The sequence below is a fragment of the Hyla sarda genome, chromosome 6 (genome assembly GCF_029499605.1).
Source record: "Hyla sarda isolate aHylSar1 chromosome 6, aHylSar1.hap1, whole genome shotgun sequence".
NCBI lineage: Eukaryota > Metazoa > Chordata > Amphibia > Anura > Hylidae > Hyla > Hyla sarda.
The window spans coordinates 282,808,121-282,834,966 of NC_079194.1; the positions used below are offsets into that span (position 1 = coordinate 282,808,121).

Below are 26,846 nucleotides of genomic sequence, written 5' to 3' on the forward strand. Positions count from 1 at the left end.
GTATTGCATAAGCCAGTGAGGGGTTGGACACTGGTGCCAGAAAACACACAAGGAGAAGACTACATGCTACTCATGGAACTGGATGAGCGGGAATGCTCTCAAGGGGTGGGCTCGTCCGGGATTCGAACCCGGGACCTCTCGCACCCTAAGCGAGAATCGGGATTTGAACCCGGGACCTCTCGCACCCTAAGCGAGAATCATACCCCTAGACCAACGAGCCAAGCTGAGACAGCTTCAAAAGGCCGTTTGCCAACACCAGCGAGCCAAGTTGAGACAGCGTCGAATGGCCGATTGTCAACACCAAATTTATTCACACACAGGACTGAGAAGGACAGAAGTTCCACACCGCTGTTGTCAGAAAACAAACAAGGAGAAGACTAAAGATAGCTCACGGAATGATAAGGTTGGGAAGGAACCCTAAGTGAGGATCATACCCCTAGACCAATGAGTCGACACAGCGTTTCCACTGAAGACAGCATTGGCAGGTTTTCACTTCTACAATGCTCAGAGTTGAATTAAGGTAACCAAAAAGTAAAGTCTTCTCCGAAAACACCTCTGTCCGTGATTTAAAGCAAACCGCTCTGGTAAACAGCAGATAAAACCGATTTATGAGAGGTGAGGGCGGCAAATGAAGGTGGTGACAGGGCTCGTCCGGTATTCGAACCCCGGGGCCTCTCGCACCCGAAGCGAGAATCATACCTCTAGACCAACGAGCCAGAATTCTGCCATACTCCTGAGGCGTGTTAGGTACTTTTGCCTTGGCAGATTTGCAAAAATACATTGGGTGGAGGCTTACTATGGGCATGTTGACAAGAGGTGAGAAAAAGGAGAAAGGTCACTCCTCAGGAAAAGCTAGGGCTCGTCCGGGATTTGAACCCAGGACCTCTCGCACCCAAAGCGAGAATCATACCCCTAGACCAACTAGCCAGAGGTGGCAGCTGCTGGTTTCCTTCCTATGACGACTTTGACCTCTCAAAGTATGCTGCCATGTGGAGAGAATTCTGCCATACTCCTGAGGCGTGTCAGGTACTTTTGTCTTGGCAGATTTGCAAAAAATCCATTGGGTGGAGGCTTACTATGGGCATGTTGACAAGAGGTGAGAAAAAGGAGAAAGGTCACTCCTCAGGAAAAACCAGGGCTCGTCCGGGATTTGAACCCGAGGGCGGCAAATGAAGGTGGTGACAGGGCTCGTCCGGTATTCGAACCCGGGGCCTCTCGCACCCGAAGCGAGAATCATACCTCTAGACCAACGAGCCAGAATTCTGCCATACTCCTGAGGCGTGTTAGGTACTTTTGCCTTGGCAGATTTGCAAAAATCCATTGGGTGGAGGCTTACTATGGGCATGTTGACAAGAGGTGAGAAAAAGGAGAAAGGTCACTCCTCAGGAAAAGCTAGGGCTCGTTCGGGATTTGAACCCGAGACCTCTCGCACCCAAAGCGAGAATCATACCCCTAGACCAACGAGCCAGAGGTGGCAGCTGCTGGTTTCCTTCCTATGCTGACTTTGACCTCTCAAAGTATGCTGCCATGTGGGGAGCTTGCTTGGCACCTACAGAGGCAAATATCAATCTCTAATGGATCATCTGCATAAAAGTCCATTCAGAATAATAGACAATTAAAATAAAAGAAAGGCACTTTGCAAGCATTACATGTATTGCATAAGCCAGTGAGGGGTTGGACACTGGTGCCAGAAAACACACAAGGAGAAGACTACATGCTACTCATGGAACTGGATGAGCGGGAATGCTCTCAAAAGGTGGGCTCGTCCGAGATTTGAACCCGGGACCTCTCGCACCCTAAGCGAGAATCATACCCCTAGACCAACGAGGCAAGCTGAGACAGCACCAAAAGGACGTTTGCCAACACCAACGAGCCAAGCTGAGACAACGTCGAAAGGCCGTTTGCCAACACCAAATTTATTCACAGGACTGCTGCTGTCAGAAAACAAACAAGGAGAAGACTAAAGATAGCCCACGGAATGATAAGGTTGGGAAGGAACCCTAAGTGAGGATCATACCCCTAGACCAATGAGTCGTCACAGCGTTTCCACTGAAGACAGCATTGGCAGGTTTTCACTTCTACAATGCTCAGAGTTGAATTAAGGTAACCAAAAAGTAAAGTCTTCTCCGGAAACACCTCTGTCCGTGACTTAAAGCAAACCGCTCTGGTAAAGAGTAGATGAAACCGATTTATGAGAGGTGAGGGCGGCAAATGAAGGTGGTGACAGGGCTCGTCGGGGATTCGAACCCGGGGCCTCTCGCACCCAAAGCGAGAATCATACCTCTAGACCAACGAGCCAGAATTCTGCCAGAATCCTGAGGCGTGTCAGGTACTTTTGCCTTGGCAGATTTGCAAAAAATCCATTCAGTGGAGGCTTTTTATGGGCATGTTGACAAGAGGTGAGAAAAAGGAGAAAGGTCACACCTCAGGAAAAGCCAGGGCTCGTCCGGGATTTGAACCCGGGACCTCTCACACCCAAAGCAAGAATCATACCCCTAGACCAACGAGCCAAAGGTGGCAGCTGCTGGTTTCCTTCCTATGCTGACTTTGACCTCTCAAAGTATGCTGCCATGTGGAGAGCTTGCTTGGCACCTACAGAGGCAAATATCAATCTCTAATGGATCATCTGCATAAAAGTCCATTCAGAATGATAGACAATTAAAATAAAAGAAAGGCACTTTGCAAGCATTACATGTATTGCATAAGCCAGTGAGGGGTTGGACACTGGTGCCAGAAAACACACAAGGAGAAGACTACATGCTACTCATGGAACTGGATGAGCAGGAATGCTCTCAAAAGGTGGGCTCGTCTGGGATTTGAACCCGGAACCTCTCGCACCCTAAGCGAGAATCATACCCCTAGACCAACGAGCCAAGCTGAGACAGCTTCAAAAGGCCGTTTGCCAACACCAACGAGCCAAGCTGAGACAGCGTCGAATGGCCGTTTGTCAACACCAAATTTATTCACACACAGGACTGAGAAGGACAGAAGTTCCACACCGCTGTTGTCAGAAAACAAACAAGGAGAAGACTAAAGATAGCTCACGGAATGATAAGGTTGGGAAGGAACCCTAAGTGAGGATCATACCCCTAGACCAATGAGTCGACACAGCGTTTCCACTGAAGACAGCATTGGCAGGTTTTCACTTCTACAATGCTCAGAGTTGAATTAAGGTAACCAAAAAGTAAAGTCTTCTCCGAAAACACCTCTGTCCGTGATTTAAAGCAAACCGCTCTGGTAAACAGCAGATGAAACCGATTTATGAGAGGTGAGGGCGGCAAATGAAGGTGGTGACAGGGCTCGTCCGGGATTCGAACCCGGGGCCTCTCGCACCCGAAGCGAGAATCATACCTCTAGACCAACGAGCCAGAATTCTGCCAGAATCCTGAGGCGTGTCAGGTACTTTTGCCTTGGCAGATTTGCAAAAAATCCATTCGGTGGAGGCTTTTTATGGGCATGTTGACAAGAGGTGAGAAAAAGGAGAAAGGTCACTCCTCAGGAAAAGCTAGGGCTCGTCCGGGATTTGAACCCGGGACCTCTCGCACCCAAAGCGAGAATCATACCCCTAGACCAACGAGCCAAAGGTGGCAGCTGCTGGTTTCCTTCCTATGCTGACTTTGACCTCTCAAAGTATGCTGCCATGTGGAGAGCTTGCTTGGCACCTACAGAGGCAAATATCAATCTCTAATGGATCATCTGCATAAAAGTCCATTCAGAATGATAGATAATTAAAATAAAAGAAAGGCGCTTTGCAGTAATTACATGTATTGCATAAGCCAGTGAGGGGTTGGACACTGGTGCCAGAAAACACACAAGGAGAAGACTACATGCTACTCATGGAACTGGATGAGCGGGAATGCTCTCAAGGGGTGGGCTCGTCCGGGATTCGAACCCGGGACCTCTCGCACCCTAAGCGAGAATCATACCCCTAGACCAACGAGCCAAGCTGAGACAGCATCATAAGGACGTTTGCCAACACCAACGAGCCAAGCTGAGACAACGTCGAAAGGCCGTTTGCCAACACCAAATTTATTCACAGGACTGCTGCTGTCAGAAAACAAACAAGGAGAAGACTAAAGATAGCTCACGGAATGATAAGGTTGGGAAGGAACCCTAAGTGAGGATCATACCCCTAGACCAATGAGTCGACACAGCGTTTCCACTGAAGACAGCATTGGCAGGTTTTCACTTCTACAATGCTCAGAGTTGAATTAAGGTAACCAAAAAGTAAAGTCTTCTCCGAAAACACCTCTGTCCGTGATTTAAAGCAAACCGCTCTGGTAAACAGCAGATGAAACCGATTTATGAGAGGTGAGGGCGGCAAATGAAGGTGGTGACAGGGCTCGTCCGGTATTCGAACCCGGGGCCTCTCGCACCCGAAGCGAGAATCATACCTCTAGACCAACGAGCCAGAATTCTGCCATACTCCTGAGGCGTGTTAGGTACTTTTGCCTTGGCAGATTTGCAAAAATCCATTGGGTGGAGGCTTACTATGGGCATGTTGACAAGAGGTGAGAAAAAGGAGAAAGGTCACTCCTCAGGAAAAGCTAGGGCTCGTCCGGGATTTGAACCCAGGACCTCTCGCACCCAAAGCAAGAATCATACCCCTAGACCAACAAGCCAGAGGTGGCAGCTGCTGGTTTCCTTCCTATGACGACTTTGACCTCTCAAAGTATGCTGCCATGTGGAGAGCTTGCTTGGCACCTACAGAGGCAAATATCAATCTCTAATGGATCATCTGCATAAAAGTCCATTCAGAATGATAGACAATTAAAATAAAAGAAAGGCACTTTGCAAGCATTACATGTATTGCATAAGCCAGTGAGGGGTTGGACACTGGTGCCAGAAAACACACAAGGAGAAGACTACATGCTACTCATGGAACTGGATGAGCGGGAATGCTCTCAAAAGGTGGGCTCGTCCGAGATTTGAACCCGGGACCTCTCGCACCCTAAGCGAGAATCATACCCCTAGACCAACGAGCCAAGCTGAGACAGCTTCAAAAGGCCGATTGCCAACACCAGCGAGCCAAGCTGAGACAGCGTCGAATGGCCGATTGTCAACACCAAATTTATTCACACACAGGACTGAGAAGGACAGAAGTTCCACACCGCTGTTGTCAGAAAACAAACAAGGAGAAGACTAAAGATAGCTCACGGAATGATAAGGTTGGGAAGGAACCCTAAGTGAGGATCATACCCCTAGACCAATGAGTCGACACAGCGTTTCCACTGAAGACAGCATTGGCAGGTTTTCACTTCTACAATGCTCAGAGTTGAATTAAGGTAACCAAAAAGTAAAGTCTTCTCCGAAAACACCTCTGTCCGTGATTTAAAGCAAACCGCTCTGGTAAACAGCAGATGAAACCGATTTATGAGAGGTGAGGGCGGCAAATGAAGGTGGTGACAGGGCTCGTCCGGTATTCGAACCCGGGGCCTCTCGCACCCGAAGCGAGAATCATACCTCTAGACCAACGAGCCAGAATTCTGCCATACTCCTGAGGCGTGTTAGGTACTTTTGCCTTGGCAGATTTGCAAAAATCCATTGGGTGGAGGCTTACTATGGGCATGTTGACAAGAGGTGAGAAAAAGGAGAAAGGTCACTCCTCAGGAAAAGCTAGGGCTCGTCCGGGATTTGAACCCAGGACCTCTCGCACCCAAAGCGAGAATCATACCCCTAGACCAACAAGCCAGAGGTGGCAGCTGCTGGTTTCCTTCCTATGACGACTTTGACCTCTCAAAGTATGCTGCCATGTGGAGAGCTTGCTTGGCACCTACAGAGGCAAATATCAATCTCTAATGGATCATCTGCATAAAAGTCCATTCAGAATGATAGACAATTAAAATAAAAGAAAGGCACTTTGCAAGCATTACATGTATTGCATAAGCCAGTGAGGGGTTGGACACTGGTGCCAGAAAACACACAAGGAGAAGACTACATGCTACTCATGGAACTGGATGAGCGGGAATGCTCTCAAAAGGTGGGCTCGTCCGAGATTTGAACCCGGGACCTCTCGCACCCTAAGCGAGAATCATACCCCTAGACCAACGAGCCAAGCTGAGACAGCTTCAAAAGGCCGATTGCCAACACCAGCGAGCCAAGCTGAGACAGCGTCGAATGGCCGATTGTCAACACCAAATTTATTCACACACAGGACTGAGAAGGACAGAAGTTCCACACCGCTGTTGTCAGAAAACAAACAAGGAGAAGACTAAAGATAGCTCACGGAATGATAAGGTTGGGAAGGAACCCTAAGTGAGGATCATACCCCTAGACCAATGAGTCGACACAGCGTTTCCACTGAAGACAGCATTGGCAGGTTTTCACTTCTACAATGCTCAGAGTTGAATTAAGGTAACCAAAAAGTAAAGTCTTCTCCGAAAACACCTCTGTCCGTGATTTAAAGCAAACCGCTCTGGTAAACAGCAGATGAAACCGATTTATGAGAGGTGAGGGCGGCAAATGAAGGTGGTGACAGGGCTCGTCCGGTATTCGAACCCGGGGCCTCTCGCACCCGAAGCGAGAATCATACCTCTAGACCAACGAGCCAGAATTCTGCCATACTCCTGAGGCGTGTTAGGTACTTTTGCCTTGGCAGATTTGCAAAAATCCATTGGGTGGAGGCTTACTATGGGCATGTTGACAAGAGGTGAGAAAAAGGAGAAAGGTCACTCCTCAGGAAAAGCTAGGGCTCGTCCGGGATTTGAACCCAGGACCTCTCGCACCCAAAGCGAGAATCATACCCCTAGACCAACAAGCCAGAGGTGGCAGCTGCTGGTTTCCTTCCTATGACGACTTTGACCTCTCAAAGTATGCTGCCATGTGGAGAGCTTGCTTGGCACCTACAGAGGCAAATATCAATCTCTAATGGATCATCTGCATAAAAGTCCATTCAGAATGATAGACAATTAAAATAAAAGAAAGGCACTTTGCAAGCATTACATGTATTGCATAAGCCAGTGAGGGGTTGGACACTGGTGCCAGAAAACACACAAGGAGAAGACTACATGCTACTCATGGAACTGGATGAGCGGGAATGCTCTCAAAAGGTGGGCTCGTCCGAGATTTGAACCCGGGACCTCTCGCACCCTAAGCGAGAATCATACCCCTAGACCAACGAGGCAAGCTGAGACAGCACCAAAAGGACGTTTGCCAACACCAACGAGCCAAGCTGAGACAACGTCGAAAGGCCGTTTGCCAACACCAAATTTATTCACAGGACTGCTGCTGTCAGAAAACAAACAAGGAGAAGACTAAAGATAGCCCACGGAATGATAAGGTTGGGAAGGAACCCTAAGTGAGGATCATACCCCTAGACCAATGAGTCGACACAGCGTTTCCACTGAAGACAGCATTGGCAGGTTTTCACTTCTACAATGCTCAGAGTTGAATTAAGGTAACCAAAAAGTAAAGTCTTCTACGAAAACACCTCTGTCCGTGATTTAAAGCAAACCGCTCTGGTAAACAGCAGATGAAACCGATTTATGAGAGGTGAGGGCGGCAAATGAAGGTGGTGACAGGGCTCGTCCGGGATTCGAATCCGGGGCCTCTCGCACCCGAAGCGAGAATCATACCTCTAGACCAACGAGCCAGAATTCTGCCATACTCCTGAGGCGTGTTAGGTACTTTTTCCTTGGCAGATTTGCAAAAATCCATTGGGTGGAGGCTTACTATGGGCATGTTGACAAGACGTGAGAAAAAGGAGAAAGGTCACTCCTCAGGAAAAGCTAGGGCTCGTCCGGGATTTGAACCCGAGACCTCTCGCACCCAAAGCGAGAATCATACCTCTAGACCAACGAGCCAGAATTCTGCCAGAATCCTGAGGCGTGTCAGGTACTTTTGCCTTGGCAGATTTGCAAAAAATGCATTCGGTGGAGGCTTTTTATGGGCATGTTGACAAGAGGTGAGAAAAAGGAGAAAGGTCACACCTCAGGAAAAGCCAGGGCTCGTCCGGGATTTGAACCCGGGACCTCTCACACCCAAAGCGAGAATCATACCCCTAGACCAACGAGCCAAAGGTGGCAGCTGCTGGTTTCCTTCCTATGCTGACTTTGACCTCTCAAAGTATGCTGCCATGTGGAGAGCTTGCTTGGCACCTACAGAGGCAAATATCAATCTCTAATGGATCATCTGCATAAAAGTCCATTCAGAATGATAGACAATTAAAATAAAAGAAAGGCGCTTTGCAGTAATTACATGTATTGCATAAGCCAGTGAGGGGTTGGACACTGGTGCCAGAAAACACACAAGGAGAAGACTACATGCTACTCATGGAACTGGATGAGCGGGAATGCTCTCAAGGGGTGGGCTCGTCCGGGATTTGAACCCGGGACCTCTCGCACCCTAAGCGAGAATCATACCCCTAGACCAACGAGCCAAGCTGAGACAGCATCAAAAGGACGTTTGCCAACACCAACGAGCCAAGCTGAGACAACGTCGAAAGGCCGTTTGCCAACACCAAATTTATTCACAGGACTGCTGCTGTCAGAAAACAAACAAGGAGAAGACTAAAGATAGCTCACGGAATGATAAGGTTGGGAAGGAACCCTAAGTGAGGATCATACCCCTAGACCAATGAGTCGACACAGCGTTTCCACTGAAGACAGCATTGGCAGGTTTTCACTTCTACAATGCTCAGAGTTGAATTAAGGTAACCAAAAAGTAAAGTCTTCTCCGAAAACACCTCTGTCCGTGATTTAAAGCAAACCGCTCTGGTAAACAGCAGATGAAACCGATTTATGAGAGGTGAGGGCGGCAAATGAAGGTGGTGACAGGGCTCGTCCGAGATTTGAACCCGGGACCTCTCGCACCCTAAGCGAGAATCATACCCCTAGACCAACGAGGCAAGCTGAGACAGCACCAAAAGGACGTTTGCCAACACCAACGAGCCAAGCTGAGACAACGTCGAAAGGCCGTTTGCCAACACCAAATTTATTCACAGGACTGCTGCTGTCAGAAAACAAACAAGGAGAAGACTAAAGATAGCCCACGGAATGATAAGGTTGGGAAGGAACCCTAAGTGAGGATCATACCCCTAGACCAATGAGTCGACACAGCGTTTCCACTGAAGACAGCATTCGCAGGTTTTCACTTCTACAATGCTCAGAGTTGAAGTAAGGTAACCAAAATGTAAAGTCTTCTCCGGAAACACCTCTGTCCGTCACTTAAAGCAAACCGCTCTGGTAAAGAGCAGATGAAACCGATTTATGAGAGGTGAGGGCGGTAAATGAAGGTGGTGACAGGGCTCGTCCGGGATTCGAACCCGGGGCCTCTCGCACCCGAAGCGAGAATCATACCACTAGACCAACGAGCCAGAATTCTGCCATACTCCTGAGGCGTGTCAGGTACTTTTGTCTTGGCAGACACTGGTGCCAGAAAACACACAAGTAGAAGACTACATGCTACTCATGGAACTGGATGAGCAGGAATGCTCTCAAAAGGTGGGCTCGTCCGGGATTTGAACCCGGGACCTCTCGCACCCTAAGCGAGAATCATACCCCTAGACCAATGAGCCAAGCTGAGACAGCACCAAAAGGACGTTTGCCAACACCAACGAGCCAAGCTGAGACAACGTCGAAAGGCCGTTTGCCAACACCAAATTTATTCACAGGACTGCTGCTGTCAGAAAACAAACAAGGAGAAGACTAAAGATAGCTCACGGAATGATAAGGTTGGGAAGGAACCCTAAGTGAGGATCATACCCCTAGACCAATGAGTCGACACAGCGTTTCCACTGAAGACAGCATTGGCAGGTTTTCACTTCTACAATGCTCAGAGTTGAATTAAGGTAAACAAAAAGTAAAGTCTTCTCCGAAAACACCTCTGTCCGTGATTTAAAGCAAACCGCTCTGGTAAACAGCAGATGAAACCGATTTATGAGAGGTGAGGGCGGCAAATGAAGGTGGTGACAGGGCTCGTCCGGGATTCGAACCCGGGGCCTCTTGCACCCGAAGCGAGAATCATACCTCTAGACCAACGAGCCAGAATTCTGCCATACTCCTGAGGCGTGTCAGGTACTTTTGGCTTGGCAGATTTGCAAAAAATCCATTGGGTGGAGGCTTACTATGGGCATGTTGACAAGAGGTGAGAAAAAGGAGAAAGGTCACTCCTCAGGAAAAGCTAGGGCTCGTCCGGGATTTGAACCCGGGACCTCTCGCACCCAAAGCGAGAATCATACCCCTAGACCAACGAGCCAGAGGTGGCAGCTGCTGGTTTCCTTCCTATGACGACTTTGACCTCTCAAAGTATGCTGCCATGTGGAGAGCTTGCTTGGCACCTACAGAGGCAAATATCAATCTCTAATGGATCATCTGCATAAAAGTCCATTCAGAATGATAGACAATTAAAATAAAAGAAAGGCGCTTTGCAGTAATTACATGTATTGCATAAGCCAGTGAGGGGTTGGACACTGGTGCCAGAAAACACACAAGGAGAAGACTACATGCTACTCATGGAACTGGATGAGCGGGAATGCTCTCAAGGGGTGGGCTCGTCCGGGATTCGAACCCGGGACCTCTCGCACCCTAAGCGAGAATCATACCCCTAGACCAACGAGCCAAGCTGAGACAGCATCAAAAGGACGTTTGCCAACACCAACGAGCCAAGCTGAGACAACGTCGAAAGGCCGTTTGTCAACACCAAATTTATTCACACACAGGACTGAGAAGGGCAGAAGTTCCACACCGCTGTTGTCAGAAAACAAACAAGGAGAAGACTAAAGATAGCTCACGGAATGATAAGGTTGGGAAGGAACCCTAAGTGAGGATCATACCCCTAGACCAATGAGTCGACACAGCGTTTCCACTGAAGACAGCATTCGCAGGTTTTCACTTCTACAATGCTCAGAGTTGAATTAAGGTAACCAAAAAGTAAAGTCTTCTCCGGAAACACCTCTGTCCGTGACTTAAAGCAAACCGCTCTGGTAAAGAGCAGATGAAACCGATTTATGAGAGGTGAGGGCGGTAAATGAAGGTGGTGACAGGGCTCGTCCGGGATTCGAACCCGGGGCCTCTCGCACCCGAAGCGAGAATCATACCACTAGACCAACGAGCCAGAATTCTGCCATACTCCTGAGGCGTGTCAGGTACTTTTGTCTAGGCAGACACTGGTGCCAGAAAACACACAAGTAGAAGACTACATGCTACTCATGGAACTGGATGAGCAGGAATGCTCTCAAAAGGTGGGCTCGTCCGGGATTTGAACCCGGGACCTCTCGCACCCTAAGCGAGAATCATACCCCTAGAACAACGAGCCAAGCTGAGACAGCACCAAAAGGACGTTTGCCAACACCAACGAGCCAAGCTGAGACAACGTCGAAAGGCCGTTTGCCAACACCAAATTTATTCACAGGACTGCTGCTGTCAGAAAACAAACAAGGAGAAGACTAAAGATAGCTCACGGAATGATAAGGTTGGGAAGGAACCCTAAGTGAGGATCATACCCCTAGACCAATGAGTCGACACAGCGTTTCCACTGAAGACAGCATTGGCAGGTTTTCACTTCTACAATGCTCAGAGTTGAATTAAGGTAACCAAAAAGTAAAGTCTTCTCCGAAAACACCTCTGTCCGTGATTTAAAGCAAACCGCTCTGGTAAACAGCAGATGAAACCGATTTATGAGAGGTGAGGGCGGCAAATGAAGGTGGTGACAGGGCTCGTCCGGGATTCGAACCCGGGGCCTCTCGCACCCGAAGCGAGAATCATACCTCTAGACCAACGAGCCAGAATTCTGCCATACTCCTGAGGCGTGTCAGGTACTTTTGTCTTGGCAGATTTGCAAAAAATCCATTGGGTGGAGGCTTACTATGGGCATGTTGACAAGAGGCGAGAAAAAGGAGAAAGGTCACTCCTCAGGAAAAACCAGGGCTCGTCCGGGATTTGAACCCGGGACCTCTCGCACCCAAAGCGAGAATCATACCCCTAGACCAACGAGCCAGAGGTGGCAGCTGCTGGTTTCCTTCCTATGCTGACTTTGACCTCTCAAAGTATGCTGCCATGTGGAGAGCTTGCTTGGCACCTACAGAGGCAAATATCAATCTCTAATGGATCATCTGCATAAAAGTCCATTCAGAATGATAGACAATTAAAATAAAAGAAAGGCACTTTGCAGTAATTACATGTATTGCATAAGCCAGTGAGGGGTTGGACACTGGTGCCAGAAAACACACAAGGAGAAGACTACATGCTACTCATGGAACTGGATGAGCAGGAATGCTCTCAAAAGGTGGGCTCGTCCGGGATTTAAACCCGGGACCTCTCGCACCCTAAGCGAGAATCATACCCCTAGACCAACGAGCCAAGCTGAGACAGCACCAAAAGGACGTTTGCCAACACCAACGAGCCAAGCTGAGACAACGTCGAAAGGCCGTTTGCCAACACCAAATTTATTCACAGGACTGCTGCTGTCAGAAAACAAACAAGGAGAAGACTAAAGATAGCTCACGGAATGATAAGGTTGGGAAGGAACCCTAAGTGAGGATCATACCCCTAGACCAATGAGTCGACACAGCGTTTCCACTGAAGACAGCATTGGCAGGTTTTCACTTCTACAATGCTCAGAGTTGAATTAAGGTAACCAAAAAGTAAAGTCTTCGCCGAAAACACCTCTGTCCGTGATTTAAAGCAAACCGCTCTGGTAAACAGCAGATGAAACCGATTTATGAGAGGTGAGGGCGGCAAATGAAGGTGGTGACAGGGCTCATCAGGGATTCGAACCCGGGGCCTCTCGCACCCTAAGCGAGAATCATTCCTCTAGACCAACGAGCCAGAATTCTGCCATACTCCTGAGGCGTGTCAGGTACTTTTGGCTTGGCAGATTTGCAAAAAATCCATTTGGTGGAGGCTTACTATGGGCATGTTGACAAGAGGTGAGAAAAAGGAGAAAGGTCACTCCTCAGGAAAAACAAGGGCTCGTCCAGGATTTGAACCCGGGACCTCTCGCACCCAAAGCGAGAATCATACCCCTAGACCAACGAGCCAGAGGTGGCAGCTGCTGGTTTCCTTCCTATGACGACTTTGACCTCTCAAAGTATGCTGCCATGTGGAGAGCTTGCTTGGCACCTACAGAGGCAAATATCAATCTCTAATGGATCATCTGCATAAAAGTCCATTCAGAATGATAGACAATTATCATTCTGAGATCATACCTCTAGACCAACGAGCCTAGAGGGAGCTTGCTTGGCACCTACAGAGGCAAATATCAATCTCTAATGGATCATCTGCATAAAAGTCCATTCAGAATAATAGACAATTAAAATAAAAGAAAGGCACTTTGCAAGCATTACATGTATTGCATAAGCCAGTGAGGGGTTGGACACTGGTGCCAGAAAACACACAAGGAGAAGACTACATGCTACTCATGGAACTGGATGAGCAGGAATGCTCTCAAAAGGTGGGCTCGTCCGGGATTTGAACCCGGGACCTCTCGCAACCTAAGCGAGAATCATACCCCTAGACCAACGAGCCAAGCTGAGACAGCTTCAAAAGGCCGTTTGCCAACACCAGCGAGCCAAGCTGAGACAGCGTCGAATGGCCGATTGTCAACACCAAATTTATTCACACACAGGACTGAGAAGGACAGAAGTTCCACACCGCTGTTGTCAGAAAACAAACAAGGAGAAGACTAAAGATAGCTCACGGAATGATAAGGTTGGGAAGGAACCCTAAGTGAGGATCATACCCCTAGACCAATGAGTCGACACAGCGTTTCCACTGAAGACAGCATTGGCAGGTTTTCACTTCTACAATGCTCAGAGTTGAATTAAGGTAACCAAAAAGTAAAGTCTTCTCCGAAAACACCTCTGTCCGTGATTTAAAGCAAACCGCTCTGGTAAACAGCAGATTAAACCGATTTATGAGAGGTGAGGGCGGCAAAAAAGGAGAAAGGTCACTCCTCAGGAAAAACCAGGGCTCGTCCGGGATTTGAACCCAGGACCTCTCGTACCCAAAGCGAGAATCATTCCCCTAGACTAACTAGCCAGAGGTGGCAGCTGCTGGTTTCCTTCCTATGACGACTTTGACCTCTCAAAGTATGCTGCCATGTGGAGAGCTTGCTTGGCACCTACAGAGGCAAATATCAATCTCTAATGGATCATCTGCATAAAAGTCCATTCAGAATGATAGACAATTAAAATAAAAGAAAGGCACTTTGCAGTAATTACATGTATTGCATAAGCCAGTGAGGGGTTGGACACTGGTGCCAGAAAACACACAAGGAGAAGACTACATGCTACTCATGGAACTGGATGAGCAGGAATGCTCTTAAAAGGTGGGCTTGTCCGGGATTTGAACCCGGGACCTCTCACACCCTAAGCGAGAATCATACCCCTAGACCAACGAGCCAGGCGTGGCAGCTGCTGGTTTCCTTCCTATGACGACTTTGACCTCTCAAAGTATGCTGCCATGTGGAGAGCTTGCTTGGCACCTACAGAGGCAAATATCAATCTCTAATGGATCATCTGCATAAAAGTCCATTCAGAATGATAGACAATTAAAATAAAAGAAAGGCGCTTTGCAGTAATTACATGTATTGCATAAGCCAGTGAGGGGTTGGACACTGGTGCCAGAAAACACACAAGGAGAAGACTACATGCTACTCATGGAACTGGATGAGCGGGAATGCTCTCAAGGGGTGGGCTCGTCCGGGATTCGAACCCGGGACCTCTCGCACTCTAATGGATCATCTGCATAAAAGTCCATTCAGAATGATAGACAATTATCATTCTGAGATCATAACTCTAGACCAACGAGCCTAGAGGGAGCTTGCTTGGCACCTACAGAGGCAAATATCAATCTCTAATGGATCATCTGCATAAAAGTCCATTCAGAATAATAGACAATTAAAATAAAAGAAAGGCACTTTGCAAGCATTACATGTATTGCAAAAGCCAGTGAGGGGTTGGACACTGGTGCCAGAAAACACACAAGGAGAAGACTACATGCTACTCATGGAACTGGATGAGCAGGAATGCTCTCAAAAGGTGGGCTCGTCCGGAATTTGAACCTGGGACCTCTCGCACCCTAAGCGAGAATCATACCCCTAGACCAACGAGCCAAGCTGAGACAGCACCAAAAGGACGTTTGCCAACACCAACGAGCCAAGTTGAGACAACGTCGAAAGGCCGTTTGCCAACACCAAATTTATTCACAGGACTGCTGCTGTCAGAAAACAAACAAGGAGAAGACTAAAGATAGCTCACGGAATGATAAGGATGGGAAGGAACCCTAAGTGAGGATCATACCCCTAGACCAATGAGTCGACACAGCGTTTCCACTGAAGACAGCATTGGCAGGTTTTCACTTCTACAATGCTCAGAGTTGAATTAAGGTAACCAAAAAGTAAAGTCTTCTCCGGAAACACCTCTGTCCGTGACTTAAAGCAAACCGCTCTGGTAAAGAGCAGATGAAACCGATTTATGAGAGGTGAGGGCGGTAAATGAAGGCGGTGACAGGGCTCGTCCGGGATTCGAACCCGGGGCCTCTCTCACCCGAAGCGAGAATCATACCACTAGACCAACGAGCCAGAATTCTGCCATACTCCTGAGGCGTGTCAGGTACTTTTGGCTTGGCAGATTTGCAAAAAATCCATTGGGTGGAGGCTTACTATGGGCATGTTGACAAGAGGTGAGAAAAAGGAGAAAGGTCACTCCTCAGGAAAAGCTAGGGCTCGTCCGGGATTTGAACCCGGGACCTCTCGCACCCAAAGCGAGAATCATACCCCTAGACCAACGAGCCAGAGGTGGCAGCTGCTGGTTTCCTTCCTATGACGACTTTGACCTCTCAAAGTATGCTGCCATGTGGAGAGCTTGCTTGGCACCTACAGAGGCAAATATCAATCTCTAATGGATCATCTGCATAAAAGTCCATTCAGAATGATAGACAATTAAAATAAAAGAAAGGCGCTTTGCAGTAATTACATGTATTGCATAAGCCAGTGAGGGGTTGGACACTGGTGCCAGAAAACACACAAGGAGAAGACTACATGCTACTCATGGAACTGGATGAGCGGGAATGCTCTCAAGGGGTGGGCTCGTCCGGGATTCGAACCCGGGACCTCTCGCACCCTAAGCGAGAATCGGGATTTGAACCCGGGACCTCTCGCACCCTAAGCGAGAATCATACCCCTAGACCAACGAGCCAAGCTGAGACAGCTTCAAAAGGCCGTTTGCCAACACCAGCGAGCCAAGTTGAGACAGCGTCGAATGGCCGATTGTCAACACCAAATTTATTCACACACAGGACTGAGAAGGACAGAAGTTCCACACCGCTGTTGTCAGAAAACAAACAAGGAGAAGACTAAAGATAGCTCACGGAATGATAAGGTTGGGAAGGAACCCTAAGTGAGGATCATACCCCTAGACCAATGAGTCGACACAGCGTTTCCACTGAAGACAGCATTGGCAGGTTTTCACTTCTACAATGCTCAGAGTTGAATTAAGGTAACCAAAAAGTAAAGTCTTCTCCGAAAACACCTCTGTCCGTGATTTAAAGCAAACCGCTCTGATAAACAGCAGATAAAACCGATTTATGAGAGGTGAGGGCGGCAAATGAAGGTGGTGACAGGGCTCGTCCGGTATTCGAACCCGGGGCCTCTCGCACCCGAAGCGAGAATCATACCTCTAGACCAACGAGCCAGAATTCTGCCATGCTCCTGAGGCGTGTTAGGTACTTTTGCCTTGGCAGATTTGCAAAAATCCATTGGGTGGAGGCTTACTATGGGCATGTTGACAAGAGGTGAGAAAAAGGAGAAAGGTCACTCCTCAGGAAAAGCTAGGGCTCGTCCGGGATTTGAACCCAGGACCTCTCGCACCCAAAGCGAGAATCATACCCCTAGACCAACTAGCCAGAGGTGGCAGTTGTTGGTTTCCTTCCTATGACGACTTTGACCTCTCAAAGTATGCTGCCATGTGGAGAGAATTCTGCCATACTCCTGAGGCGTGTCAGGTACTTTTGTCTTGGCAGATATGCAAAAAATCCATTGGGTGGAGGCTTACTATGGGCATGTTGACAAGAGGTGAGAAAAAGGAGAAAGGTCACTCCTCAGGAAAAACCAGGGCTCGTCCGGGATTTGAACCCGGGACCTCTCGCACCCAAAGCGAGAATCATACCCCTAGACCAACGAGCCAGAGGTGGCAGCTGCTGGTTTCCTTCCTATGCTGACTTTGACCTCTCAAAGTATGCTGCCATGTGGAGAGCTTGCTTGGCACCTACAGAGGCAAATATCAATCTCTAATGGATCATCTGCATAAAAGTCCATTCAGAATGATAGACAATTAAAATAAAAGAAAGGCACTTTGCAGTAATTACATGTATTGCATAAGCCAGTGAGGGGTTGGACACTGGTGCCAGAAAACACACAAGGAGAAGACTACATGCTACTCATGGAACTGGATGAGCAGGAATGCTCTCAAAAGGTGGGCTTGTCCGGGATTTGAACCCGGGACCTCTCGCACCCTAAGCGAGAATCTTACCCCTAGACCAACGAGCCAAGCTGAGACAGCACCAAAAGCACTGAAGACAGCATTGGCAGGTTTTCACTTCTACAATGCTCAGAGTTGAATTAAGGTAACCAAAAAGTAAAGTCTTCTCCGAAAACACCTCTGTCCGTGATTTAAAGCAAACCGCTCTGGTAAACAGCAGATGAAACCGATTTATGAGAGGTGAGGGCGGCAAATGAAGGTGGTGACAGGGCTCGTCCGGTATTCGAACCCGGGGCCTCTCGCACCCGAAGCGAGAATCATACCTCTAGACCAACGAGCCAGAATTCTGCCATACTCCTGAGGCGTGTTAGGTACTTTTGCCTTGGCAGATTTGCAAAAATCCATTGGGTGGAGGCTTACTATGGGCATGTTGACAAGAGGTGAGAAAAAGGAGAAAGGTCACTCCTCAGGAAAAGCTAGGGCTCGTTCGGGATTTGAACCCGAGACCTCTCGCACCCAAAGCGAGAATCATACCCCTAGACCAACGAGCCAGAGGTGGCAGCTGCTGGTTTCCTTCCTATGCTGACTTTGACCTCTCAAAGTATGCTGCCATGTGGGGAGCTTGCTTGGCACCTACAGAGGCAAATATCAGTCTCTAATGGATCATCTGCATAAAAGTCCATTCAGAATAATAGACAATTAAAATAAAAGAAAGGCACTTTGCAAGCATTACATGTATTGCATAAGCCAGTGAGGGGTTGGACACTGGTGCCAGAAAACACACAAGGAGAAGACTACATGCTACTCATGGAACTGGATGAGCAGGAATGCTCTCAAAAGGTGGGCTCGTCCGGGAATTGAACCCGGGACCTCTCGCACCCTAAGCGAGAATCATACCCCTAGACCAACGAGCCAAACAAGGAGAAGACTAAAGATAGCTCACGGAATGATAAGGTTGGGAAGGAACCCTAAGTGAGGATCATACCCCTAGACCAATGAGTCGACACAGCGTTTCCACTGAAGACAGCATTGGCAGGTTTTCACTTCTACAATGCTCAGAGTTGAATTAAGGTAACCAAAAAGTAAAGTCTTCTCCGAAAACACCTCTGTCCGTGATTTAAAGCAAACCGCTCTGGTAAACAGCAGATTAAACCGATTTATGAGAGGTGAGGGCGGCAAATGAAGGTGGTGACAGGGCTCATCAGGGATTCGAACCCGGGGCCTCTCGCACCCTAAGCGAGAATAATACCTCTAGACCAACAAACCAGAATTCTGCCATACTCCTGAGGCGTGTCAGGTACTTTTGGCTTGGCAGATTTGCAAAAAATCCATTGGGTGGAGGCTTACTATGGGCATGTTGACAAGAGGTGAGAAAAAGGAGAAAGGTCACTCCTCAGGAAAAGCTAGGGCTCGTCCGGGATTTGAACCCGGGACCTCTCGCACCCAAAGCGAGAATCATACCCCTAGACCAACGAGCCAGAGGTGGCAGCTGTTGGTTTCCTTCCTATGACGACTTTGACCTCTCAAAGTATGCTGCCATGTGGAGAGCTTGCTTGGCACCTACAGAGGCAAATATCAATCTCTAATGGATCATCTGCATAAAAGTCCATTCAGAATGATAGACAATTAAAATAAAAGAAAGGCTCTTTGCAGTAATTACTTGTATTGCATAAGCCAGTGAGGGGTTGGACACTGGTGCCAGAAAACACACAAGGAGAAGACTACATGCTACTCATGGAACTGGATGAGCGGGAATGCTCTCAAAAGGTGGGCTCGTCAGAGATTTGAACCCGGGACCTCTCGCACCCTAAGCGAGAATCATACCCCTAGACCAACGAGGCAAGCTGAGACAGCATCAAAAAGACGTTTGCCAACACCAACGAGCCAAGCTGAGACAACGTCGAAAGGCCGTTTGCCAACACCAAATTTATTCACAGGACTGCTGCTGTCAGAAAACAAACAAGGAGAAGACTAAAGATAGCCCACGGAATGATAAGGTTGGGAAGGAACCCTAAGTGAGGATCATACCCCTAGACCAATGAGTCGACACAGCGTTTCCACTGAAGACAGCATTGGCAGGTTTTCACTTCTACAATGCTCAGAGTTGAATTAAGGTAACCAAAAAGTAAAGTCTTCTCCGGAAACACCTCTGTCCGTGACTTAAAGCAAACCGCTCTGGTAAAGAGCAGATGAAACCGATTTATGAGAGGTGAGGGCGGTAAATGAAGGCGGTGACAGGGCTCGTCCGGGATTCGAACCCGGGGCCTCTCTCACCCGAAGCGAGAATCATACCACTAGACCAACGAGCCAGAATTCTGCCATACTCCTGAGGCGTGTCAGGTACTTTTGGCTTGGCAGATTTGCAAAAAATCCATTGGGTGGAGGCTTACTATGGGCATGTTGACAAGAGGTGAGAAAAAGGAGAAAGGTCACTCCTCAGGAAAAGCTAGGGCTCGTCCAGGATTTGAACCCGGGACCTCTCGCACCCAAAGCGAGAATCATTCCCCTAAACCAACGAGCCAGAAGTGGCAGCTGCTGGTTTCCTTCCTATGACGACTTTGACCTCTCAAAGTATGCTGCCATGTGGAGAGCTTGCTTGACACCTACAGAGGCAAATATCAATCTCTAATGGATCATCTGCATAAAAGTCCATTCAGAATGATAGACAATTAAAATAAAAGAAAGGCACTTTGCAAGCATTACATGTATTGCATAAGCCAGTGAGGGGTTGGACACTGGTGCCAGAAAACACACAAGGAGAAGACTACATGCTACTCATGGAACTGGATGAGCAGGAATGCCCTCAAAAGGTGGGCTTGTCCGGGATTTGAACCCGGGACCTCTCGCACCCTAAGCGAGAATCATACCCCTAGACCAACGAGCCAAGCTGAGACAGCACCAAAAGGACGTTTGCCAACACCAACGAGCCAAGCTGAGACAACGTCGAAAGGCCGTTTGCCAACACCAAATTTATTCACAGGACTGCTGCTGTCAGAAAACAAACAAGGAGAAGACTAAAGATAGCTCACGGAATGATAAGGATGGGAAGGAACCCTAAGTGAGGATCATACCCCTAGACCAATGAGTCGACACAGCGTTTCCACTGAAGACAGCATTGGCAGGTTTTCACTTCTACAATGCTCAGAGTTGAATTAAGGTAACCAAAAACCAAAAGTCTTCTCCGGAAACACCTCTGTCCGTGACTTAAAGCAAACTGATCTGGTAAAGAGCAGATGAAACCGATTTATGAGAGGTGAGGGCGGTAAATGAAGGTGGTGACAGGGCTCGTTCGGGATTCGAACCCGGGGCCTCTCGCACCCGAAGCGAGAATCATACCACTAGACCAACGAGCCAGAATTCTGCCATACTCCTGAGGCGTGTCATGTACTTTTGGCTTGGAAGATTTGCAAAAAATCCATTGGGTGGAGGCTTACTATGGGCATGTTGACAAGAGGTGAGAAAAAGGAGAAAGGTCACTCCTCAGGAAAAACCAGGGCTCGTCCGGGATTTGAACCCGGGACCTCTCGCACCCAAAGCGAGAATCATACCCCTAGACCAACGAGCCAGAGGTGACAGCTGCTGGTTTCCTTCCTATGCTGACTTTGACCTCACAAAGTATGCTGCCATGTGGAGAGCTTGCTTGGCACCTACAGAGGCAAATATCAATCTCTAATGGATCATCTGCATAAAAGTCCATTCAGAATGATAGACAATTAAAATAAAAGAAAGGCACTTTGCAAGCATTACATGTATTGCATAAGCCAGTGAGGGGTTGGACACTGGTGCCAGAAAACACACAAGGAGAAGACTACATGCTACTCATGGAACTGGATGAGCAGGAATGCTCTCAAAAGGTGGGCTCGTCCGGGATTTGAACCCGGGACCTCTCGCACCCTCAGCGAGAATCATACCCCTAGACCAACGAGCCAAGCTGAGACAGCACCAAAAGGACGTTTGCCAACACCAACGAGCCAAGCTGAGACAACGTCGAAAGGCCGTTTGCCAACACCAAATTTATTCACAGGACTGCTGCTGTCAGAAAACAAACAAGGAGAAGACTAAAGATAGCTCACGGAATGATAAGGATGGGAAGGAACCCTAAGTGAGGATCATACCCCTAGACCAATGAGTCGACACAGCGTTTCCACTGAAGACAGCATTGGCAGGTTTTCACTTCTACAATGCTCAGAGTTGAATTAAGGTAACCAAAAAGTAAAGTCTTCTCCGGAAACACCTCTGTCCGTGACTTAAAGCAAACCGCTCTGGTAAAGAGCAGATGAAACCGATTTATGAGAGGTGAGGGCGGTAAATGAAGGTGGTGACAGGGCTCGTCCGGGATACGAACCCGGGGCCTCTCACACCCGAAGCGAGAATCATACCACTAGACCAACGAGCCAGAATTCTGCCATACTCCTGAGGCATGTCAGGTACTTTTGTCTTGGCAGACACTGGTGCCAGAAAACACACAAGTAGAAGACTACATGCTACTCATGGAACTGGATGAGCAGGAATGCTCTCAAAAGGTGGGCTCGTCCGGGATTTGAACCCGGGACCTCTTGCACCCTAAGCGAGAATCATACCCCTAGACCAACGAGCCAAGCTGAGACAGCACCAAAAGGACGTTTGCCAACACCAACGAGCCAAGCTGAGACAATGTCGAAAGGCCGTTTGCCAACACCAAATTTATTCACAGGACTGCTGCTGTCAGAAAACAAACAAGGAGAAGACTAAAGATAGCTCACGGAATGATAAGGTTGGGAAGGAACCCTAAGTGAGGATCATACCCCTAGACCAATGAGTCGACACAGCGTTTCCACTGAAGACAGCATTGGCAGGTTTTCACTTCTACAATGCTCAGAGTTGAATTAAGGTAACCAAAAAGTAAAGTCATCTCCGAAAACACCTCTGTCCGTGATTTAAAGCAAACTGCTCTGGTAAACAGCAGATTAAACCGATTTATGAGAGGTGAGGGCGGCAAATGAAGGTGGTGACAGGGCTCATCAGGGATTCGAACCTGGGACCTCTCGCACCCTAAGCGAGAATCATTCCTCTAGACCAACGAGCCAGAATTCTGCCATATTTCTGAGGCGTGTCAGGTACTTTTGTCTTGGCAGATTTGCAAAAAATCCATTGGGTGGAGGCTTACTATGGGCATGTTGACAAGAGGTGAGGAAAAGGAGAAAGGTCACTCCTCAGGAAAAACCAGGGCTCGTCCGGGATTTGAACCCGGGACCTCTCGCACCCAAAGCGAGAATCATACCCCCAAGACCAACGAGCCAGAGGTGGCAGCTGCTGGTTTCCTTCCTATGCTGACTTTGACCTCTCAAAGTATGCTGCCATGTGGAGAGCTTGCTTGGCACCTACAGAGGCAAATATCAATCTCTAATGGATCATCTGCATAAAAGTCCATTCAGAATGATAGACAATTAAAATAAAAGAAAGGCACTTTGCAGTAATTACATGTATTGCATAAGCCAGTGAGGGGTTGGACACTGGTGCCAGAAAACACACAAGGAGAAGACTACATGCTACTCATGGAACTGGATGAGCAGGAATGCTCTCAAAAGGTGGGCTTGTCCGGGATTTGAACCCGGGACCTCTCGCACCCTAAGCGAGAATCTTACCCCTAGACCAACGAGCCAAGCTGAGACAGCACCAAAAGGACGTTTGCCAACACCAACGAGCCAAGCTGAGACAACGTCGAAAGGCCGTTTGCCAACACCAAATTTATTCACAGGACTGCTGCTGTCAGAAAACAAACAAGGAGAAGACTAAAGATAGCTCACGGAATGATAAGGTTGGGAAGGAACCCTAAGTGAGCATCATACCCCTAGACCAATGAGTCGACACAGCGTTTCCACTGAAGACAGCATTGGCAGGTTTTCACTTCTACAATGCTCAGAGTTGAATTAAGGTAACCAAAAAGTAAAGTCTTCTCCGAAAACACCTCTGTCCGTGATTTAAAGCAAACCGCTCTGGTAAACAGCAGATGAAACCGATTTATGAGAGGTGAGGGCGGCAAATGAAGGTGGTGACAGGGCTCGTCCGGTATTCGAACCCGGGGCCTCTCGCACCCGAAGCGAGAATCATACCTCTAGACCAACGAGCCAGAATTCTGCCATACTCCTGAGGCGTGTTAGGTACTTTTGCCTTGGCAGATTTGCAAAAATCCATTGGGTGGAGGCTTACTATGGGCATGTTGACAAGAGGTGAGAAAAAGGAGAAAGGTCACTCCTCAGGAAAAGCTAGGGCTCGTTCGGGATTTGAACCCGAGACCTCTCGCACCCAAAGCGAGAATCATACCCCTAGACCAACGAGCCAGAGGTGGCAGCTGCTGGTTTCCTTCCTATGCTGACTTTGACCTCTCAAAGTATGCTGCCATGTGGGGAGCTTGCTTGGCACCTACAGAGGCAAATATCAATCTCTAATGGATCATCTGCATAAAAGTCCATTCAGAATAATAGACAATTAAAATAAAAGAAAGGCACTTTGCAAGCATTACATGTATTGCATAAGCCAGTGAGGGGTTGGACACTGGTGCCAGAAAACACACAGAGGCAAATATCAATCTCTAATGGATCATCTGCATAAAAGTCCATTCAGAATAATAGACAATTAAAATAAAAGAAAGGCACTTTGCAAGCATTACATGTATTGCATAAGCCAGTGAGGGGTTGGACACTGGTGCCAGAAAACACACAAGGAGAAGACTACATGCTACTCATGGAACTGGATGAGCAGGAATGCTCTCAAAAGGTGGGCTCGTCCGGGATTTGAACACGGGACCTCTCGCACCCTAAGCGAGAATCATACCCCTAGACCAACGAGCCAAGCTGAGACAGCTTCAAAAGGCCGTTTGCCAACACCAGTGAGCCAAGCTGAGACAGCGTCGAATGGCCGATTGTCAACACCAAATTTATTCACACACAGGACTGAGAAGGACAGAAGTTCCACACCGCTGTTGTCAGAAAACAAACAAGGAGAAGACTAAAGATAGCTCACGGAATGATAAGGTTGGGAAGGAACCCTAAGTGAGGATCATACCCCTAGACCAATGAGTCGACACAGCGTTTCCACTGAAGACAGCATTGGCAGGTTTTCACTTCTACAATGCTCAGAGTTGAATTAAGGTAACCAAAAAGTAAAGTCTTCTCCGAAAACACCTCTGTCCGTGATTTAAAGCAAACCGCTCTGGTAAACAGCAGATTAAACCGATTTATGAGAGGTGAGGGCGGCAAATGAAGGTGGTGACAGGGCTCATCAGGGATTCGAACCCGGGGCCTCTCGCACCCTAAGCGAGAATAATACCTCTAGACCAACAAACCAGAATTCTGCCATACTCCTGAGGCGTGTCAGGTACTTTTGGCTTGGCAGATTTGCAAAAAATCCATTGGGTGGAGGCTTACTATGGGCATGTTGACAAGAGGTGAGAAAAAGGAGAAAGGTCACTCCTCAGGAAAAGCTAGGGCTCGTCCGGGATTTGAACCCGGGACCTCTCGCACCCAAAGCGAGAATCATACCCCTAGACCAACGAGCCAGAGGTGTCAGCTGCAGGTTTCCTTCCTATGCTGACTTTGACCTCTCAAAGTATGCTGCCATGTGGAGAGCTTGCTTGGCACCTACAGAGGCAAATATCAATCTCTAATGGATCATCTGCATAAAAGTCCATTCAGAATGATAGACAATTAAAATAAAAGAAAGGATCTTTGCAGTAATTACTTGTATTGCATAAGCCAGTGAGGGGTTGGACACTGGTGCCAGAAAACACACAAGGAGAAGACTACATGCTACTCATGGAACTGGATGAGCGGGAATGCTCTCAAAAGGTGGGCTCGTCCGGGATTTGAACCCGGAACCTCTCGCACCCTAAGCGAGAATCATACCCCTAGACCAACGAGGCAAGCTGAGACAGCATCAAAAAGACGTTTGCCAACACCAACGAGCCAAGCTGAGACAACGTCGAAAGGCCGTTTGCCAACACCAAATTTATTCACAGGACTGCTGCTGTCAGAAAACAAACAAGGAGAAGACTAAAGATAGCCCACGGAATGATAAGGTTGGGAAGGAACCCTAAGTGAGGATCATACCCCTAGACCAATGAGTCGACACAGCGTTTCCACTGAAGACAGCATTGGCAGGTTTTCACTTCTACAATGCTCAGAGTTGAATTAAGGTAACCAAAAAGTAAAGTCTTCTCCGGAAACACCTCTGTCCGTGACTTAAAGCAAACCGCTCTGGTAAAGAGCAGATGAAACCGATTTATGAGAGATGAGGGCGGTAAATGAAGGCGTTGACAGGGCTCGTCCGGGATTCGAACCCGGAGCCTCTCTCACCCGAAGCGAGAATCATACCTCTAGACCAACGAGCCAGAATTCTGCCATACTCCTGAGGCGTGTCAGGTACTTTTGGCTTGGCAGATTTGCAAAAAATCCATTGGGTGGAGGCTTACTATGGGCATGTTGACAAGAGGTGAGAAAAAGGAGAAAGGTCACTCCTCAGGAAAAGCTAGGGCTCGTCCAGGATTTGAACCCGGGACCTCTCGCACCCAAAGCGAGAATCATTCCCCTAAACCAACGAGCCAGAGGTGGCAGCTGCTGGTTTCCTTCATATGACGACTTTGACCTCTCAAAGTATGCTGCCATGTGGAGAGCTTGCTTGACACCTACAGAGGCAAATATCAATCTCTAATGGATCATCTGCATAAAAGTCCATTCAGAATGATAGACAATTAAAATAAAAGAAAGGCACTTTGCAAGCATTACATGTATTGCATAAGCCAGTGAGGGGTTGGACACTGGTGCCAGAAAACACACAAGGAGAAGACTACATGCTACTCATGGAACTGGATGAGCAGGAATGCCCTCAAAAGGTGGGCTCGTCCGGGATTTGAACCCGGGACCTCTCGCACCCTAAGCGAGAATCATACCCCTAGACCAACGAGCCAAGCTGAGACAGCACCAAAAGGACGTTTGCCAACACCAACGAGCCAAGCTGAGACAACGTCGAAAGGCCGTTTGCCAACACCAAATTTATTCACAGGACTGCTGCTGTCAGAAAACAAACAAGGAGAAGACTAAAGATAGCTCACGGAATGATAAGGATGGGAAGGAACCCTAAGTGAGGATCATACCCCTAGACCAATGAGTCGACACAGCGTTTCCACTGAAGACAGCATTGGCAGGTTTTCACTTCTACAATGCTCAGAGTTGAATTAAGGTAACCAAAAACCAAAAGTCTTCTCCGGAAACACCTCTGTCCGTGACTTAAAGCAAACTGATCTGGTAAAGAGCAGATGAAACCGATTTATGAGAGGTGAGGGCGGTAAATGAAGGTGGTGACAGGGCTCGTTCGGGATTCGAACCCGGGGCCTCTCGCACCCGAAGTGAGAATCATACCACTAGACCAACGAGCCAGAATTCTGCCATACTCC

General features: G+C 48.2%; 66 non-coding genes across 66 annotated transcripts; all 66 read right to left on the minus strand.

Moving 5' to 3' along the window:
• Positions 1-107: 107 nt before the first annotated feature.
• TRNAP-AGG (transfer RNA proline (anticodon AGG)) lies at positions 108-220 on the minus strand. Its single transcript has 2 exons — positions 185-220; positions 108-143 (listed from the first exon to the last, which is right to left on the minus strand). It is a non-coding gene; the product is annotated as a tRNA-Pro (tRNA).
• A 423-nt stretch (positions 221-643) lies between these two features.
• Positions 644-716, minus strand: TRNAP-CGG (transfer RNA proline (anticodon CGG)). The gene has a single exon. It is a non-coding gene; the product is annotated as a tRNA-Pro (tRNA).
• A 139-nt stretch (positions 717-855) lies between these two features.
• Positions 856-927, minus strand: TRNAP-UGG (transfer RNA proline (anticodon UGG)). The gene has a single exon. It is a non-coding gene; the product is annotated as a tRNA-Pro (tRNA).
• A 257-nt stretch (positions 928-1,184) lies between these two features.
• On the minus strand, positions 1,185-1,256 carry TRNAP-CGG (transfer RNA proline (anticodon CGG)). Its single transcript has one exon. It is a non-coding gene; the product is annotated as a tRNA-Pro (tRNA).
• A 139-nt stretch (positions 1,257-1,395) lies between these two features.
• TRNAP-UGG (transfer RNA proline (anticodon UGG)) lies at positions 1,396-1,467 on the minus strand. Its single transcript has one exon. It is a non-coding gene; the product is annotated as a tRNA-Pro (tRNA).
• A 759-nt stretch (positions 1,468-2,226) lies between these two features.
• On the minus strand, positions 2,227-2,298 carry TRNAP-UGG (transfer RNA proline (anticodon UGG)). Its single transcript has one exon. It is a non-coding gene; the product is annotated as a tRNA-Pro (tRNA).
• Positions 2,299-2,438: 140 nt separating this feature from the next.
• TRNAP-UGG (transfer RNA proline (anticodon UGG)) lies at positions 2,439-2,510 on the minus strand. Its single transcript has one exon. It is a non-coding gene; the product is annotated as a tRNA-Pro (tRNA).
• Positions 2,511-2,801: 291 nt separating this feature from the next.
• TRNAP-AGG (transfer RNA proline (anticodon AGG)) lies at positions 2,802-2,873 on the minus strand. Its single transcript has one exon. It is a non-coding gene; the product is annotated as a tRNA-Pro (tRNA).
• A 423-nt stretch (positions 2,874-3,296) lies between these two features.
• On the minus strand, positions 3,297-3,368 carry TRNAP-CGG (transfer RNA proline (anticodon CGG)). The gene has a single exon. It is a non-coding gene; the product is annotated as a tRNA-Pro (tRNA).
• Positions 3,369-3,508: 140 nt separating this feature from the next.
• Positions 3,509-3,580, minus strand: TRNAP-UGG (transfer RNA proline (anticodon UGG)). Its single transcript has one exon. It is a non-coding gene; the product is annotated as a tRNA-Pro (tRNA).
• Positions 3,581-3,871: 291 nt separating this feature from the next.
• Positions 3,872-3,943, minus strand: TRNAP-AGG (transfer RNA proline (anticodon AGG)). Its single transcript has one exon. It is a non-coding gene; the product is annotated as a tRNA-Pro (tRNA).
• Positions 3,944-4,339: 396 nt separating this feature from the next.
• TRNAP-CGG (transfer RNA proline (anticodon CGG)) lies at positions 4,340-4,411 on the minus strand. The gene has a single exon. It is a non-coding gene; the product is annotated as a tRNA-Pro (tRNA).
• A 139-nt stretch (positions 4,412-4,550) lies between these two features.
• TRNAP-UGG (transfer RNA proline (anticodon UGG)) lies at positions 4,551-4,622 on the minus strand. Its single transcript has one exon. It is a non-coding gene; the product is annotated as a tRNA-Pro (tRNA).
• A 291-nt stretch (positions 4,623-4,913) lies between these two features.
• TRNAP-AGG (transfer RNA proline (anticodon AGG)) lies at positions 4,914-4,985 on the minus strand. Its single transcript has one exon. It is a non-coding gene; the product is annotated as a tRNA-Pro (tRNA).
• A 423-nt stretch (positions 4,986-5,408) lies between these two features.
• Positions 5,409-5,480, minus strand: TRNAP-CGG (transfer RNA proline (anticodon CGG)). Its single transcript has one exon. It is a non-coding gene; the product is annotated as a tRNA-Pro (tRNA).
• Positions 5,481-5,619: 139 nt separating this feature from the next.
• Positions 5,620-5,691, minus strand: TRNAP-UGG (transfer RNA proline (anticodon UGG)). Its single transcript has one exon. It is a non-coding gene; the product is annotated as a tRNA-Pro (tRNA).
• Positions 5,692-5,982: 291 nt separating this feature from the next.
• TRNAP-AGG (transfer RNA proline (anticodon AGG)) lies at positions 5,983-6,054 on the minus strand. Its single transcript has one exon. It is a non-coding gene; the product is annotated as a tRNA-Pro (tRNA).
• Positions 6,055-6,477: 423 nt separating this feature from the next.
• On the minus strand, positions 6,478-6,549 carry TRNAP-CGG (transfer RNA proline (anticodon CGG)). The gene has a single exon. It is a non-coding gene; the product is annotated as a tRNA-Pro (tRNA).
• Positions 6,550-6,688: 139 nt separating this feature from the next.
• TRNAP-UGG (transfer RNA proline (anticodon UGG)) lies at positions 6,689-6,760 on the minus strand. Its single transcript has one exon. It is a non-coding gene; the product is annotated as a tRNA-Pro (tRNA).
• Positions 6,761-7,519: 759 nt separating this feature from the next.
• On the minus strand, positions 7,520-7,591 carry TRNAP-CGG (transfer RNA proline (anticodon CGG)). The gene has a single exon. It is a non-coding gene; the product is annotated as a tRNA-Pro (tRNA).
• Positions 7,592-7,730: 139 nt separating this feature from the next.
• Positions 7,731-7,802, minus strand: TRNAP-UGG (transfer RNA proline (anticodon UGG)). The gene has a single exon. It is a non-coding gene; the product is annotated as a tRNA-Pro (tRNA).
• Positions 7,803-7,942: 140 nt separating this feature from the next.
• On the minus strand, positions 7,943-8,014 carry TRNAP-UGG (transfer RNA proline (anticodon UGG)). Its single transcript has one exon. It is a non-coding gene; the product is annotated as a tRNA-Pro (tRNA).
• A 291-nt stretch (positions 8,015-8,305) lies between these two features.
• Positions 8,306-8,377, minus strand: TRNAP-AGG (transfer RNA proline (anticodon AGG)). Its single transcript has one exon. It is a non-coding gene; the product is annotated as a tRNA-Pro (tRNA).
• An 864-nt stretch (positions 8,378-9,241) lies between these two features.
• Positions 9,242-9,313, minus strand: TRNAP-CGG (transfer RNA proline (anticodon CGG)). Its single transcript has one exon. It is a non-coding gene; the product is annotated as a tRNA-Pro (tRNA).
• Positions 9,314-9,442: 129 nt separating this feature from the next.
• On the minus strand, positions 9,443-9,514 carry TRNAP-AGG (transfer RNA proline (anticodon AGG)). Its single transcript has one exon. It is a non-coding gene; the product is annotated as a tRNA-Pro (tRNA).
• Positions 9,515-9,910: 396 nt separating this feature from the next.
• TRNAP-CGG (transfer RNA proline (anticodon CGG)) lies at positions 9,911-9,982 on the minus strand. Its single transcript has one exon. It is a non-coding gene; the product is annotated as a tRNA-Pro (tRNA).
• Positions 9,983-10,122: 140 nt separating this feature from the next.
• Positions 10,123-10,194, minus strand: TRNAP-UGG (transfer RNA proline (anticodon UGG)). The gene has a single exon. It is a non-coding gene; the product is annotated as a tRNA-Pro (tRNA).
• Positions 10,195-10,485: 291 nt separating this feature from the next.
• Positions 10,486-10,557, minus strand: TRNAP-AGG (transfer RNA proline (anticodon AGG)). Its single transcript has one exon. It is a non-coding gene; the product is annotated as a tRNA-Pro (tRNA).
• A 423-nt stretch (positions 10,558-10,980) lies between these two features.
• TRNAP-CGG (transfer RNA proline (anticodon CGG)) lies at positions 10,981-11,052 on the minus strand. The gene has a single exon. It is a non-coding gene; the product is annotated as a tRNA-Pro (tRNA).
• A 129-nt stretch (positions 11,053-11,181) lies between these two features.
• TRNAP-AGG (transfer RNA proline (anticodon AGG)) lies at positions 11,182-11,253 on the minus strand. The gene has a single exon. It is a non-coding gene; the product is annotated as a tRNA-Pro (tRNA).
• Positions 11,254-11,649: 396 nt separating this feature from the next.
• TRNAP-CGG (transfer RNA proline (anticodon CGG)) lies at positions 11,650-11,721 on the minus strand. The gene has a single exon. It is a non-coding gene; the product is annotated as a tRNA-Pro (tRNA).
• Positions 11,722-11,861: 140 nt separating this feature from the next.
• TRNAP-UGG (transfer RNA proline (anticodon UGG)) lies at positions 11,862-11,933 on the minus strand. The gene has a single exon. It is a non-coding gene; the product is annotated as a tRNA-Pro (tRNA).
• Positions 11,934-12,224: 291 nt separating this feature from the next.
• TRNAP-AGG (transfer RNA proline (anticodon AGG)) lies at positions 12,225-12,296 on the minus strand. Its single transcript has one exon. It is a non-coding gene; the product is annotated as a tRNA-Pro (tRNA).
• A 608-nt stretch (positions 12,297-12,904) lies between these two features.
• TRNAP-UGG (transfer RNA proline (anticodon UGG)) lies at positions 12,905-12,976 on the minus strand. Its single transcript has one exon. It is a non-coding gene; the product is annotated as a tRNA-Pro (tRNA).
• Positions 12,977-13,391: 415 nt separating this feature from the next.
• On the minus strand, positions 13,392-13,463 carry TRNAP-AGG (transfer RNA proline (anticodon AGG)). The gene has a single exon. It is a non-coding gene; the product is annotated as a tRNA-Pro (tRNA).
• An 804-nt stretch (positions 13,464-14,267) lies between these two features.
• On the minus strand, positions 14,268-14,339 carry TRNAP-AGG (transfer RNA proline (anticodon AGG)). Its single transcript has one exon. It is a non-coding gene; the product is annotated as a tRNA-Pro (tRNA).
• A 1,108-nt stretch (positions 14,340-15,447) lies between these two features.
• On the minus strand, positions 15,448-15,519 carry TRNAP-CGG (transfer RNA proline (anticodon CGG)). The gene has a single exon. It is a non-coding gene; the product is annotated as a tRNA-Pro (tRNA).
• Positions 15,520-15,659: 140 nt separating this feature from the next.
• On the minus strand, positions 15,660-15,731 carry TRNAP-UGG (transfer RNA proline (anticodon UGG)). The gene has a single exon. It is a non-coding gene; the product is annotated as a tRNA-Pro (tRNA).
• A 291-nt stretch (positions 15,732-16,022) lies between these two features.
• TRNAP-AGG (transfer RNA proline (anticodon AGG)) lies at positions 16,023-16,135 on the minus strand. The gene is made up of 2 exons: positions 16,100-16,135; positions 16,023-16,058 (listed from the first exon to the last, which is right to left on the minus strand). It is a non-coding gene; the product is annotated as a tRNA-Pro (tRNA).
• Positions 16,136-16,558: 423 nt separating this feature from the next.
• On the minus strand, positions 16,559-16,630 carry TRNAP-CGG (transfer RNA proline (anticodon CGG)). Its single transcript has one exon. It is a non-coding gene; the product is annotated as a tRNA-Pro (tRNA).
• Positions 16,631-16,769: 139 nt separating this feature from the next.
• On the minus strand, positions 16,770-16,841 carry TRNAP-UGG (transfer RNA proline (anticodon UGG)). The gene has a single exon. It is a non-coding gene; the product is annotated as a tRNA-Pro (tRNA).
• A 208-nt stretch (positions 16,842-17,049) lies between these two features.
• TRNAP-UGG (transfer RNA proline (anticodon UGG)) lies at positions 17,050-17,121 on the minus strand. Its single transcript has one exon. It is a non-coding gene; the product is annotated as a tRNA-Pro (tRNA).
• A 291-nt stretch (positions 17,122-17,412) lies between these two features.
• TRNAP-AGG (transfer RNA proline (anticodon AGG)) lies at positions 17,413-17,484 on the minus strand. Its single transcript has one exon. It is a non-coding gene; the product is annotated as a tRNA-Pro (tRNA).
• Positions 17,485-17,684: 200 nt separating this feature from the next.
• On the minus strand, positions 17,685-17,756 carry TRNAP-CGG (transfer RNA proline (anticodon CGG)). Its single transcript has one exon. It is a non-coding gene; the product is annotated as a tRNA-Pro (tRNA).
• A 139-nt stretch (positions 17,757-17,895) lies between these two features.
• Positions 17,896-17,967, minus strand: TRNAP-UGG (transfer RNA proline (anticodon UGG)). Its single transcript has one exon. It is a non-coding gene; the product is annotated as a tRNA-Pro (tRNA).
• A 291-nt stretch (positions 17,968-18,258) lies between these two features.
• Positions 18,259-18,330, minus strand: TRNAP-AGG (transfer RNA proline (anticodon AGG)). Its single transcript has one exon. It is a non-coding gene; the product is annotated as a tRNA-Pro (tRNA).
• Positions 18,331-18,822: 492 nt separating this feature from the next.
• Positions 18,823-18,894, minus strand: TRNAP-UGG (transfer RNA proline (anticodon UGG)). Its single transcript has one exon. It is a non-coding gene; the product is annotated as a tRNA-Pro (tRNA).
• A 759-nt stretch (positions 18,895-19,653) lies between these two features.
• TRNAP-CGG (transfer RNA proline (anticodon CGG)) lies at positions 19,654-19,725 on the minus strand. The gene has a single exon. It is a non-coding gene; the product is annotated as a tRNA-Pro (tRNA).
• A 140-nt stretch (positions 19,726-19,865) lies between these two features.
• TRNAP-UGG (transfer RNA proline (anticodon UGG)) lies at positions 19,866-19,937 on the minus strand. Its single transcript has one exon. It is a non-coding gene; the product is annotated as a tRNA-Pro (tRNA).
• A 291-nt stretch (positions 19,938-20,228) lies between these two features.
• TRNAP-AGG (transfer RNA proline (anticodon AGG)) lies at positions 20,229-20,300 on the minus strand. Its single transcript has one exon. It is a non-coding gene; the product is annotated as a tRNA-Pro (tRNA).
• Positions 20,301-20,697: 397 nt separating this feature from the next.
• On the minus strand, positions 20,698-20,769 carry TRNAP-CGG (transfer RNA proline (anticodon CGG)). The gene has a single exon. It is a non-coding gene; the product is annotated as a tRNA-Pro (tRNA).
• Positions 20,770-20,909: 140 nt separating this feature from the next.
• TRNAP-UGG (transfer RNA proline (anticodon UGG)) lies at positions 20,910-20,981 on the minus strand. Its single transcript has one exon. It is a non-coding gene; the product is annotated as a tRNA-Pro (tRNA).
• Positions 20,982-21,272: 291 nt separating this feature from the next.
• On the minus strand, positions 21,273-21,344 carry TRNAP-AGG (transfer RNA proline (anticodon AGG)). Its single transcript has one exon. It is a non-coding gene; the product is annotated as a tRNA-Pro (tRNA).
• A 396-nt stretch (positions 21,345-21,740) lies between these two features.
• Positions 21,741-21,812, minus strand: TRNAP-CGG (transfer RNA proline (anticodon CGG)). The gene has a single exon. It is a non-coding gene; the product is annotated as a tRNA-Pro (tRNA).
• A 129-nt stretch (positions 21,813-21,941) lies between these two features.
• Positions 21,942-22,013, minus strand: TRNAP-AGG (transfer RNA proline (anticodon AGG)). The gene has a single exon. It is a non-coding gene; the product is annotated as a tRNA-Pro (tRNA).
• A 608-nt stretch (positions 22,014-22,621) lies between these two features.
• Positions 22,622-22,694, minus strand: TRNAP-UGG (transfer RNA proline (anticodon UGG)). Its single transcript has one exon. It is a non-coding gene; the product is annotated as a tRNA-Pro (tRNA).
• Positions 22,695-22,985: 291 nt separating this feature from the next.
• Positions 22,986-23,057, minus strand: TRNAP-AGG (transfer RNA proline (anticodon AGG)). Its single transcript has one exon. It is a non-coding gene; the product is annotated as a tRNA-Pro (tRNA).
• Positions 23,058-23,453: 396 nt separating this feature from the next.
• On the minus strand, positions 23,454-23,525 carry TRNAP-CGG (transfer RNA proline (anticodon CGG)). Its single transcript has one exon. It is a non-coding gene; the product is annotated as a tRNA-Pro (tRNA).
• A 139-nt stretch (positions 23,526-23,664) lies between these two features.
• TRNAP-UGG (transfer RNA proline (anticodon UGG)) lies at positions 23,665-23,736 on the minus strand. Its single transcript has one exon. It is a non-coding gene; the product is annotated as a tRNA-Pro (tRNA).
• A 438-nt stretch (positions 23,737-24,174) lies between these two features.
• TRNAP-AGG (transfer RNA proline (anticodon AGG)) lies at positions 24,175-24,246 on the minus strand. Its single transcript has one exon. It is a non-coding gene; the product is annotated as a tRNA-Pro (tRNA).
• A 635-nt stretch (positions 24,247-24,881) lies between these two features.
• Positions 24,882-24,953, minus strand: TRNAP-UGG (transfer RNA proline (anticodon UGG)). Its single transcript has one exon. It is a non-coding gene; the product is annotated as a tRNA-Pro (tRNA).
• A 291-nt stretch (positions 24,954-25,244) lies between these two features.
• Positions 25,245-25,316, minus strand: TRNAP-AGG (transfer RNA proline (anticodon AGG)). Its single transcript has one exon. It is a non-coding gene; the product is annotated as a tRNA-Pro (tRNA).
• A 396-nt stretch (positions 25,317-25,712) lies between these two features.
• On the minus strand, positions 25,713-25,784 carry TRNAP-CGG (transfer RNA proline (anticodon CGG)). Its single transcript has one exon. It is a non-coding gene; the product is annotated as a tRNA-Pro (tRNA).
• Positions 25,785-25,924: 140 nt separating this feature from the next.
• On the minus strand, positions 25,925-25,996 carry TRNAP-UGG (transfer RNA proline (anticodon UGG)). The gene has a single exon. It is a non-coding gene; the product is annotated as a tRNA-Pro (tRNA).
• Positions 25,997-26,287: 291 nt separating this feature from the next.
• Positions 26,288-26,359, minus strand: TRNAP-AGG (transfer RNA proline (anticodon AGG)). Its single transcript has one exon. It is a non-coding gene; the product is annotated as a tRNA-Pro (tRNA).
• Positions 26,360-26,756: 397 nt separating this feature from the next.
• On the minus strand, positions 26,757-26,828 carry TRNAP-CGG (transfer RNA proline (anticodon CGG)). The gene has a single exon. It is a non-coding gene; the product is annotated as a tRNA-Pro (tRNA).
• Positions 26,829-26,846: the final 18 nt, after the last annotated feature.